This window comes from Bison bison, unplaced genomic scaffold (assembly GCF_000754665.1).
Source record: "Bison bison bison isolate TAMUID 2011002044 unplaced genomic scaffold, Bison_UMD1.0 scf7180017864354, whole genome shotgun sequence".
Taxonomy (NCBI): Eukaryota; Metazoa; Chordata; class Mammalia; order Artiodactyla; family Bovidae; genus Bison; species Bison bison.
Window position 1 is genome coordinate 6,060,276 of NW_011494926.1, and position 11,941 is coordinate 6,072,216.

Genomic DNA, 11,941 nt, shown 5'->3' on the forward strand with positions numbered 1-11,941 from the left:
CAACAGTACTGGGTAGGATAAGCTTCAGAGAGACTCACTTCCTAAGGAAGTCCACCCATAAAAATAGAAGAAAGCCTATTAGTTGTGGGACTGTGCCGGGTCTCAGCAATAACTCAGGAGCCCATTGAAAACCCCATTGCCTTTCTGGAAAGGCTAAAAGAGACCCTCCAAAGGATTACTAAAGGACTTAGACTCTTACAAGGGACAGGTGATTTTAAAGGACAAATTCCTGTCCCAATGTGCATTAGACATCAAGATAAAGTTACAACAGCTAAAGCAGCAGGACTCTGCTGCCTCTTTATACAAGATGGTCCAGACAGCCACCAGTAACTTTTGTAACAGAGAACAGGAGAGGGAAGCCAAGGCTCAGGAAAGGGAGAAAAGGAAAGAGACAAGGTATGCCCAGATGCTGGCCACACTCCAGGGAAGCCCTATGGCAAACCCCAAGTCTTTGAAGGACAAGGCGCAAGGCAAATGCCTAATCTGTAGACGGGTGGGACATTGGGCCAAAGAGTGTCCAAATTGTGACAAGTATCCTAAAATGGCTTGCTATAAATGCCATCAGTTGGGACACTAGGAGGCACTCTGCCCTCAGGTCCCAAGAGCCTCAAGGTCAAGAGCCAAGCCTTCCCTCACAATGGTTCAACAGGACTGAAGTGGCCTGCTTCAGCCAGCCCACCTGTCATAGATAACCATCACTGGGATGGAGTCAAGGGTGCAACTGGATGTGGCAGGTAGGCCCGAGAATTTCTTGGTTGACACAGGGGCTGCCTACTCTGTCCTGACTTCCTACTCCAGAGCCTTCTCCTCTCAAACCTGTACCATTTTGGGTGCTACAGGAAAAACAATTACAAAAAGATTCACCTGAGCTCTTCTTTGTTGCTGGAGTGGACAAATATTTTTCCACCAGTTTCTGGTGGCCCCTGAGTGTCCTACTCCCTTATTGGGAAGAGATCTTCCCCTGCCTTCGAAATCTTGAAGCTATCACAGTTCTGATAGAAGATGCTTTAAAACTCCCTTGGGGGCAAATTAACTATTTTTACCAACCACCAAGTGAAACAACCCCTGAATGGGAAAGGCCATTTATAGATGTCTGATCAAAGGATCCTCAGATATCAAATACTGCTGATGGAAAATCCAGGCCTGACTATATCCCCTTGTGAGGTTCTTAACTCAGCTAACCTCCTGCCTACCCCTGAGGGCTCTCTCCCCTTTCACTCTTGCCTAGAAACCTTGGACCACTGGACAAAACACTGAGAGGGATTGTCAGAAGATCCTCTGACCAATCCTGAGGAAATCTGGTACACTGATGGAAGCAGCTTTGTCTTGGATGGAAAAAGAAGAGCCGGGTATGCAGTAGTCTCCAATTTTGAGACCATAGAGGCTAAGCCTCTGCCACCAGGTACTTCAGCCCAATTAGCTGAGCTCATAGCCCTGACTAGAGCTTTAGAGCTGGGAAAAGGAAAAAGAGTAGCCATTTACACTGACTCCAAGTATGCCTTTCTGGTGCTACCTGCACATGCTGCTATTTGGAAAGAAAAAGGCCACTTGACCACCCAAGGGTCCCCAATCAAATATAGCAATCAAATCCTTAGGCTCTTTGAGGCAGTCCATCTGCCTGTTGAGTTTTTAGTCTCCCATTGTAAAGGACACCAAAAAGGGACCACAGAAGTGGCAGGAGGGATCCAAGCAGCAGATCAGGCATCTAAGAGAGCAGCATTACAGAACAATGACCTAATAGGGGTTGCCACCCTAGTTTTGCAGACTAATTTGCAAGAAACTCCTTCATATATTGAAGGTGAGACTCTTAAAGCTAAGAGTGAGGGCTTTCAAGAAGATGTTATGGGTGGTTCCAGAAGTGGGGACTCCTTTTTCTGCCTGGGAACCTCCGATGGAAGTTTGTTAACTCCTTACATGCCACCACTCATTTAGGGAAAAACGCCCTCCAAAGATTACTAAAAAGGTCCTTCAGAGGAACAGGCCTCCAATATGACTGTAAAGCAAGTAGTCTCCTCTTTTCCCACATGCCAATTAAACAACCCCCAAGGAGATCGAAGACCCCAGCTTGCCCAGCCCCTCCATCAGCATGGGACCTACCCAGGAGGAAGCTGGCAGATGGACTTTACCCAGTTGCCAGTTTCTCAAGGGTATAAATACCTATTAGTCATGATAGATACATTCACAGGATGGATTGAAGGCTTTCCCACCCAGACTGAGAAGGCTGACGAGGTGGTAAAAAAAAAAAACAAACAAAAAAAAACTGCTCCATGAAATCATTCTGAGATTTGGCCTGCCCAGGTCATTACAAAGTGACAATGGGACATCATTTACTTTTAAGGTCACCCAGGGGGGTCTCGAAGGCATTGGGCATTGCTTATTATCTCCATTGTGCCTGGAGGCCTCAGTCTGCCAACCAATTCTTAAAATCAGTGATAAAAAGGAAAACCCAGGAGACCTCCTTGGGATGGAATGAGGCTTTACCAATAGCTCTCCTCCTACCAATACACCCATCTTGTCTCTAAGGAACAGGTTGGTCTTAGTCCTTATGAGATGCTATATGGGAGACTTTTTGTTTATGTTAATGATTTTTCCTAGATTCAGAGGCTCAGATCCTCTGGTCTTATACCATGGCCATTGGGCAATTCCAAAAAGATATATACTTGTTGGGCGTCAACCAGAACCCAAAAGATTCTAAAGAGCTACCCAGGGACTCAAGCCCTGATTAAAGTCTGGAGAGATGGGTCCCCAAAGGCTCAACTCCAGCCTACGTGGAAGGGCCCTACCCTGTGATACTTTCTACCCCCCACAGCAGTTAAGGTACCAGGACATGACTCCTGGATTCACTACTCATGAGTCAAGCCATGGAAGAAAACAGAAGAGGACACTCAATACACCTGTGAGCACCTGGGAGATCTCAGATACCTATTCAGGACTACAAATGAGTGCCATTCTAATGAACACCCCCAAAATTAAGTTTCTGGAGATAAGATTTCTGAGTATAGCTCTAAAGAGCCAACACAGCTTGGCAGGGACAACACAAAATAGACAGGAGACAGATCTCCTGATCCCTAAACAAGGAGGGACTTGAGCCATGTCAAATGAGACATGTTGTTTCTGGCTAAATACCTCCAGCCAAGTTAAAAAAAGTCTCACAGTCCTCAAGAAAAACATTCAGATCCTACAGGATCTCAAAGAATGACCTGGAGAGTTCTTGGGGTGGCTACAATCTCTCTTGGGGGATTTTTCTCCTGGCAAGCAGGAATTTGGAGTTGGTTAATGCCCTTACTAATCCCTGTTATCACCATATTGATGCTGCTTATGATGGCTCCACGTATTGTCAATTATCTAAGCCATTTTGTCTCTGCCCAGGTTCATAAGCTACAACATGCAGTGCCAGTTCAACAAGGATATATAAACCTATACCTGACCATGGAAGATATCACTCACCCTTAGAAGGACACCACTATAAGGACTCTGAAGCTTGAGACTGGCAAGAGGGAGAGGCCCAATGTCCCTTGCTGTCCCAGTTCAGCAGGAAGTAGCAAGAGAGACCTTGATGCCCCTATTCCCAAAGAATTTGGCCTCCCATCTTTTGAGGGGGGAATATTAGGTAACTAGAATTGGAAAAAGGAGTCTAAAATAGTGGTGGCTAAAAGACAAAGAAAGAAAAAGCCCACAAAATTAGGAAAGGAATGTCCAAGGACTGGGGTGAGAACTCACGTGAAGAAAACAGCCCTGCTGGCTAGCCCAATTTACATAGGGCAGGCTCAGGAAGAGGAGAAAAAAAAAATACAAAAAGAGGAGCCAAAATTGAGCCACAGGCTTCTCTTCTCTTCGTTTCTTTTGGGTTGGCCTGCCCTCACACCTCGAGGATGTATTTTCCTTTGCTTGCCAAATGAAATTGAGCTGTAACACTGGTCTATCTGTCACTTCAAATTTTTGCTGTGGTGAGACAGAACTGAGGAAATTACAAACTCCACTGATAGGAAGATCCCCTGGAGGAAGGCATGGTAACCCACTCCTGTATTCTTGCCTGGAGAATCCCATGGACAGAGGAGCCTGGTGGGCTACAGCCCATAGGGTCACACAGAGTCAGACATGACTGAAGTAACATTAGCATGCACATGCATAGAAGATGAAAAATGTTGCTGCACCAGCAACAGAAGGACTTTGCAGCCCAGTTAGCATTGCAGAAGTAGAGTTTGAAATCAGTACCTCTTCCCTCACCTTCCTCCCCAGTTCAGGAGGCCACCTCTCTGTTACTTTGGCCTCTAGTCAGACAGGAAACACCATGACAGGACACTTCTTACCACATGGGTCTGTTTACAGAAGGCAAACATGTTATTTGGAAGCAATTAAAAGCAGATGATGGGAATGACTGAAGGCAGAAGTTGGATGGCATCACTGATTCAGTGGACATGAACTTGGGCAAATTCTGGGAGATGGTGAGGGACAGGGAAGCCTGGCATGCTGCAGTCCATGGGGTCACAAAGAGTCAGACATGACTTGGTGACTGAACAACAACAACAAAAGCTGATTCTGTAACCATTCAAGTCATATAAGGGGACCAGCATTTGTGACACACTAGAGGCTTGTGAAGAGCTCTCACATTGTAGTTAATATCTATTGAGTACCTACTACATTCCAGGGTTTCATATGTGTTATTTCACTGGATCTTCACAATAACACTTTCAGACTACTTTCATTGTTATCTCTACTTTACAAATGTTGAAACAGAGACACAAAAGTTGAGTTTAAAGTCACATGACTAGTATGCCAAAAATTTGACTCACGCCCAAAAGACCTACTGTAAAACAGAAATGAGCACTTCCTATTTGTTATAAGGACATTTTCTTTGTATGTCAAATTTGACTTGTGGCACCACGGCTATTGTAAATGTTCAGTTTTCCTGTGACTAACTACACCTTGTAAGAAGAAGAACTTTTTTATATTCACCCAAAATCAAAACCTCCTCTATTCAAAAGGAAATCTGTAATAATTTTCTTACCTTTCCTCTAAATGGCTGTAAACTATTTCTGTAAATAGTTATCCCTTCATTGCAAAAGTCCTACAAAAGAGGTCAATGAGTGAAGGAAAGAAATGACACATTTCCAAAAATCTGCTTTCCTCTTTCAAGTTCTTTCCCGGCTGCTTCTTTTTCCTGTTTTGTAATCTGGCCAATTCTCGGTCTGACGAGGCAAGTCCCCTCCCTCTTGTTATGAATTTTTGGTGGTTGACCTTTTTGACATTTTGGGGTTGAAATCAGGCTGAGGGCCCACCGTGTAGTTTTAGTCTCTGCCAGACCCTTACGTACTATCTATTCTGGGTAAATGTCAAATACTAATGATGCTAACAGGGCAGATAAGATCAGCTGTTCACAGCATCCAACTTCCTTCTGAGGCGAAGGAACAGACCAGCATGAAGCAGAAACGGTGGCCACTTCCTCCTTGAACCCAAGGCTCTATGGGGTTGGCTGCAGCCACCCATCTCCATTTGAATGATTGATTGTACTAAGAATAGAGGAACTAATTTCATTTCCACAGTGCTACTAGGCTCTTAAGTAACTCATTTTAGGATGCTACAGTTGCTTGCAGTTGTCTGGCTAGAGAATGAAGAAGTGTTTGGAAAATCTACTCTCTGGTGGAGATGCTATTGCTCATATTTTTTTTCCCTCTGCTAAATGACATTCCTCTCCCTTTGCTTCCAGAATTCTTTACAAAGCCTCTGCATATAAAAGTGATGCCAACTGGTGCCATGCTTTATTTTCAGTGATCTCTGCCTCCTAACTTACTCTGTGGCTTCAAGAACTCAGTTCACATGGTCTCTGAATCTGGGGTGTATCTTCTTTTATTTGTGTTTTCTCAGAGCTATAATTTCTATTGCCAAAAACAGTAAGGAATGAGTCTACTTCTGAAATTATGAGTAAGTTTACAGATTAAATGAACACATTTCCTAACATATATAAATTTTGATATATGAAAAATGCCCATTTTTTTAAGTAAAATGATACCAATCTAGAGATCTCTGAGTGATTTAAGGATAAATACTTAAGAGTGTTCGGTTTGGATGCTTAAGAGACACAGTCTAGAAATATGTGACAGGTGGATTCAGGGACTCTATCAACCATCCAGTTCAATTCTCTTGGTAGAGTGAGGAGGCTCCATTTTGATCTTTGTGGGTGTGGAGAGAAGAACCCCACTTTCCATGTTTGGACACAATGTTGAGCTCTGGAGGGGAGAGACCTGCCCCTGAAATCTGGGATGGCTGAGAAATCTCTGGGCCTCTGGGATCTTTCACGTTTGGGATATGACTATGTCAAAGGGGTGACTTTATACAGATGGAGAATGGATCAGCTCCCAGGCTAAGTGGCCTGGAAAAGAGGGGATCATCCTTAGGGGATCATGCTTAGAGTATCCTGGGGGGAGATTAGGTTTCTTGGAACCCATGGTGGTAGGCCATGGTTGTCTGGCCAAATGCAAGTCTAGACGTTGCTGTGTTGCTGTGAAGGTATTTTTCAAATGTGATTAACACTTAAATCAGCGGACTCTGAGTAAAGCAGATTACCCTCCATAATGTAGGGAAGTCTTATCCAATCAGTTGAAGGCCTTCATGGAAAAGACTGAAGTCCCTGGAAGAGGAAGGAATTCAGCTTTCCAGTCTGCCTTTGGACTCAAGGGTGCAACATTGACTCTGCTGGACTTTCCAGCCTGCTAGTCTGCTCTGCACAATTTGGACTTGCCCCTACCATTATTTGAGTCAATCACTTAAAATAAGTCTATGTGTACACACACACACACAGACACACACACACAGACACAGACACACACACACACACAGACACACACACACATCGTATTAGTGGCTTCCCTAATGGCTCAGATGGGAAATAATCTGCCTGCAAGGCAGGAGACCCGGGTTCGATCCCCTGGAGAAGGTAAGGGCAACCCAGTCCAGTATTCTTGCCTGGAGAGTTCCATGGACAGAGGAGAACTGGTGGGCTACAGTCCATGGGGTCACAGAGTCAGAGACGACTGAGCGACTGACACTTTGACTTTCACTTCGTATATCCTATTTGTTCTGTTTCTTTAGAGAGCCCTGACCAATTCAGAAGCCCATTGGATCCCAGACTGAGGCTTCAACATGTATTCTTTGGTCTGCTGGAGGAATCTTTAACTGGAGCTATGGGAAACCATGGAGATTCCAAGTGTGGCTGCTCTTCCAAGCTGACTTCAAGTCCCTAATTCACTCACACTTCTGTGTGATTCAGACTTCAGTGCTGGCAGATGTAGTAGGGCTCATGTGTCTTTGGCTTCGAAGTCTTTTGAGTGACTAATGGGTTGTTTATTAAGACTGGAGTTACTTAGCCTACTCTGAGAATATGGCAATGTCTCAGCATCTCTGTTTCCTGGATTTAAAGGATTAGTGGCTCTCTTGACAAAGGAAAAGAGCCTGTTTGGTAGGGAAGACATGAAGGGGAAATGGAACATTTCAAGCTCTGAAGGTATAATGTACTTTGTGGGGACAGGAAGGGATGGGGGTGTTGTTGAAGATGGAAAAGATGAGATGTATTAAGTTAACCAATTAAATTAATGCAAAGAAGGGCCAATGAGGAGAAAGGTGAGGACTATGTATGGACATGGAACAACAGACTGGTTCCAAATAGGAAAAGGAGTACATCAAGGCTGTATATTGTCACCCTGTTTATTTAACTTATATGCAGAGTACATCCTGAGAAACGCTGGACTGGAAGAAACACAAACTGGAATCAAGATTGCCGGGAGAAATATCAATAACCTCAGATATGCAGACGACACCACCCTTATGGCAGAAAGTGAAGAGGAACTCAAAAGCCTCTTGATGAAAGTGAAAGTGGAGAGTGAAAAAGTTGGCTTAAAGCTCAACATTCAGAAAATGAAGATCATGGCATCCGGTCCCACCACTTCATGGGAAATAGATGGGGAAACAGTGTCAGAGTTTATTTTTTGGGGCTCCAAAATCACTGCAGATGGTGACTGCAGCCATGAAATTAAAAGATGCTTACTCCTAGGAAGGAAAGTTATGACCAACCTAGATAGCATATTCAAAAGCAGAGACATTACTTTGCCAACAAAGATTCGTCTAGTCAAGGCTATGGTTTTTCCTGTGGTCATGTATGGATGTGAGAGTTGGACTGTGAAGAAGGCTGAGTGCCGGAGAATTGATGCTTTTGAACTGTGGTGTTGGAGAAGACTCTTGAGAGTCCCTTGGAGTGCAAGGAGATCCAACCAGTCCATTCTGAAGGAGATCAGCCCTGGGATTTCTTTGGAAGGAATGATGCTAAAGCTGAAACTCCAGTACTTTGGCCACCTCATGCGAAGAGTTGACTCATTGGAAAAGACTGTGATGCTGGGAGGGATTGGGGGCAGGAGGAGAAGGTGACGACTGGCTGGAGAAGAGGATGAGATGGCTGGATGGCATCGCTGACTCGATGGACGTGAGTCTGGGTGAACTCTGGGAGTCTGTGATGGACAGGGAGGCCTGGCGTGCTACGATTCATGGGGTCGCAAAGAGTCGGACATGACTGAGCGACTGATCTGATCTGATGTATCTCAAGAACTTGGGGGAAGGAGAGAGCCTCAAATAATGTCAGGAGGGTGACAGGCACAGAGGTCAAATGAATGCTGGCTTCACTCCCTGACATTCTACCCACCATATGCACTAGAGCATGCTCCACAGGCCTGCGAGTCTGAGTAGGTGTGTGAAGTTTCTGAAAATGAGGTTGAATCCTGTTCATTTTCCCCTCAGGGGCTGTTTCCTTTTTACCTTTTTACAGGTTTCCATTTAGTTGACTTGCTTGCTTGTCTTTAGGTTTGGGCAGAAGTTTCACCTGACAGCAACCTCCATAAATGTAAATTTAGGCAGATAGTTTGGAGGTGCTGGGGTACGTGTGTGTCACCTGCTTTTAAAGCCTCATAAACCCAGAGCTGGAAAAGGAGCTGCCCGTATATACATGGCAGATTTACCTTTGGAACCACCGGAAATTTTGGTCTTGGCTTCAACCCAGCTGCATGCAATTACTACCTTACTCTAGATAAACACTTCTATTTTAAAAATTAGTTAGTATGATTTTGTTTGTCCTTCAGATATTTTTATGATATGCAAATGAGGGGTACTGCAGGTTATTCTCATTATATTTAGGCTTGGAGTTTTAGTCCGAAAGTGAAAGTTGCTCGGTCCTGTCCGACTCTTTGTGACCCCATGGACTATAGAGTCCATGGAATTTTCCAGGCCAGAATACTAAAGTGGATAGCCTTTCCCTTCTCCAGGGGATCTTCCCAACCCAGGGATCAAACTCAGGACCCCTGCATTGCCCGAGGATTCTTTACCAGCTGAGCCACAAAGAAAGCCTTGGATTTTTAGTCTAGCTTTCTTTATAAGAACAAATGAATTATATTAACATGAATTATATGAAACCTATCATAAGGGTCATTCAAAGGCAGGAGTGGTGGGGCACCTGTGAAGTTTTCGTGGGGCCAGAAAAGATGCTGCTCAAGTCTATTTGAAAGGATTGTGTTAGGGAGCTGCAAACATTGATGGGTGTGGGATCTTTGCCCATGCAGAAGATAATGTGTGGATGCTGAGTAACTGGTGATGGAAAGGATTATACAGCACGTGGTCTCTGTTGCTTCATGAGAAGAGAAGATGCAGATGTGATGAGCTCATTTGATCTACAGACAACACATCACCCAGTTATTTTGTCATTTTTTTCTGAGCTATATGAGGTATGTGAAATTTTCTGGGGTCAGAATTATAAATATGACTACACACTAGTTCTTCATGTGCCAGTTAGCAAGCTAGTATACTGAGCTACTAGGGATGTCCCAACTTTTACCCTGAAATCACAGGACAACTTGGTCAATGGAAAGAGAGACCTGGAATCACCCTGAAAGGGCGGGTACATTAAAGAATCCTATAGATGGGGAAACAGTAGAAACAGTGTCAGACTTTATATTTTTGGGCTCCAAAATCACTGCAGATGGTGACTGCAGCCATGAAATTAAAAGATGCTTACTCCTTGGAAGGAAAGTTATGACCAACCTAGATAGCATATTCAAAAGCAGAGACATTACTTTGCCAACAAAGGTCCATCTAGTCAAGGCTACGGTTTTTCCTGTGGTTGTGTATGGATGTGAGAGTTGGACTGTGAAGAAGGCTGAGCGCCGAAGAATTGATGCTTTTGAACTGTGGTGTTGGAGAAGACTCTTGAGAGTCCTTTGGACTGCAAGGAGATCCAACCAGTCCATTCTGAAGGAGATCAGCCCTGGGATTTCTTTGGAAGGAATGATGCTGAAGCTGAAACTCCAGTACTTTGGCCATCTCATGCGAAGTGTTGACTCATTGGAAAAGACTCTGATGCTGGGAGGGATTGGGGGCAGGAGGAGAAGGGGACGACAGAGGATGAGATGGCTGGATGGCATCACTGACTCGATGGACATGAGTTTGAGTGAACTCTGGGAGTTTGTGATGGACAGGGAGGCCTGGCGTGCTGCGATTCATGGGGTCGCAAAGAGTTGGACACGACTGAGCGACTGAACTGACTGAACTGATTGTGAGGTGACGGATGTTGACTAAACTTATTGTGGTAATCACTTTGCATTATAAACATACATCAAATCATTATAGTGTATGCTTTAAACTAATACAATTTATATACCAATTATATCTCAATTAAATGGAGAGAAAAACTGTAATGAGGAGGAAGATAAGAAAGGAATTATTGAATATCTACCCTGTACTGGATGGGGTCAGGTCCTATGGGGGAAAGAATATGAATAAGACAGAAATTACAAGTGACCAAGACTGGCCAGAGAAATGAAGACGTCATAGGTTATAAACAGTGGTATTTTATGTACCATTAAGGAAGAAAACCACTGCCAGTTTTAACTGTATCTTTAAAATTTTTTTAATTGTATTTTTTTTAATGTTGTCAGGTAACCCCAGAGACTTCAGAGATGTTTAAATGTGAAAAAAATATGCCTCTTAGAATTAGGGCAATTAAATAATTCAGAGTTTGGATTCTGGTATCAGATTTCTGGAGCAGTTTATTTAATCTCTCTCTATACAGTCAGCAAAAACAAGAGTGGGAGCTGACTGTGGCTCAGATCATGAACTCCTTATTGTCAAATTCAGACTTAAATTGAAGAAAGTAGGGAAAACCACTAGACCATTCAGGTATGACCTAAATCAAATTCCTTATGATTATACAGTAGAATTGAGAAATAGATTTAAGGGCCTAGATCTGATAGATTGACTGACTGATGAACTATGGACAGAGGTTCGTGACATTGTACAGGAGACAAGGATCAAGACCATCCCCATGGAGAAGAAATGCAAAAAAGCAAAATGGCTGTCTGGGGATGCCTTACAAATAGCTGTGAAAAAGAAAAGAAGTGAAAAGCAAAGGAGAAAAGGAAAGATATAAGCATCTGAATGCAGAGTTCCAAAGAATAGCAGGGAGAGATAAGACAGCCTTCCTCCTATCAATGCAAAGAAATAGAGGAAAACAACAGAATGGGAAAGACTAGAGATCTCTTCAAGAAAATTAGAGATACCAAGGGAATGTTTCATGCAAAGATGGGCTTGATAAAGGACAGAAATGGCATGGACCTAACAAAAGCAGAAGATATTAAGAAGAGGTGGCAAGAATACACAGAAGAACTGTACAAAAAGATCTTCACGACCAAGATAATCATGATGCTATGATCACTCACCTAGAGCCAGATATCCTGGAATGTGAGGTCAAGTGGGCCTTAGAAAGCTTCACTACAAACAAAGCTAGTGGAGGTGATGGAATTGCAGTTGAGCTATTTCAAATCCTGAAAGATGATGCTGTGAAAGTGCTGCACTCAATATGCCAGCAAATTTGGAAAACTCGACAGTGGCCACAGGACTGGAAAAGGTC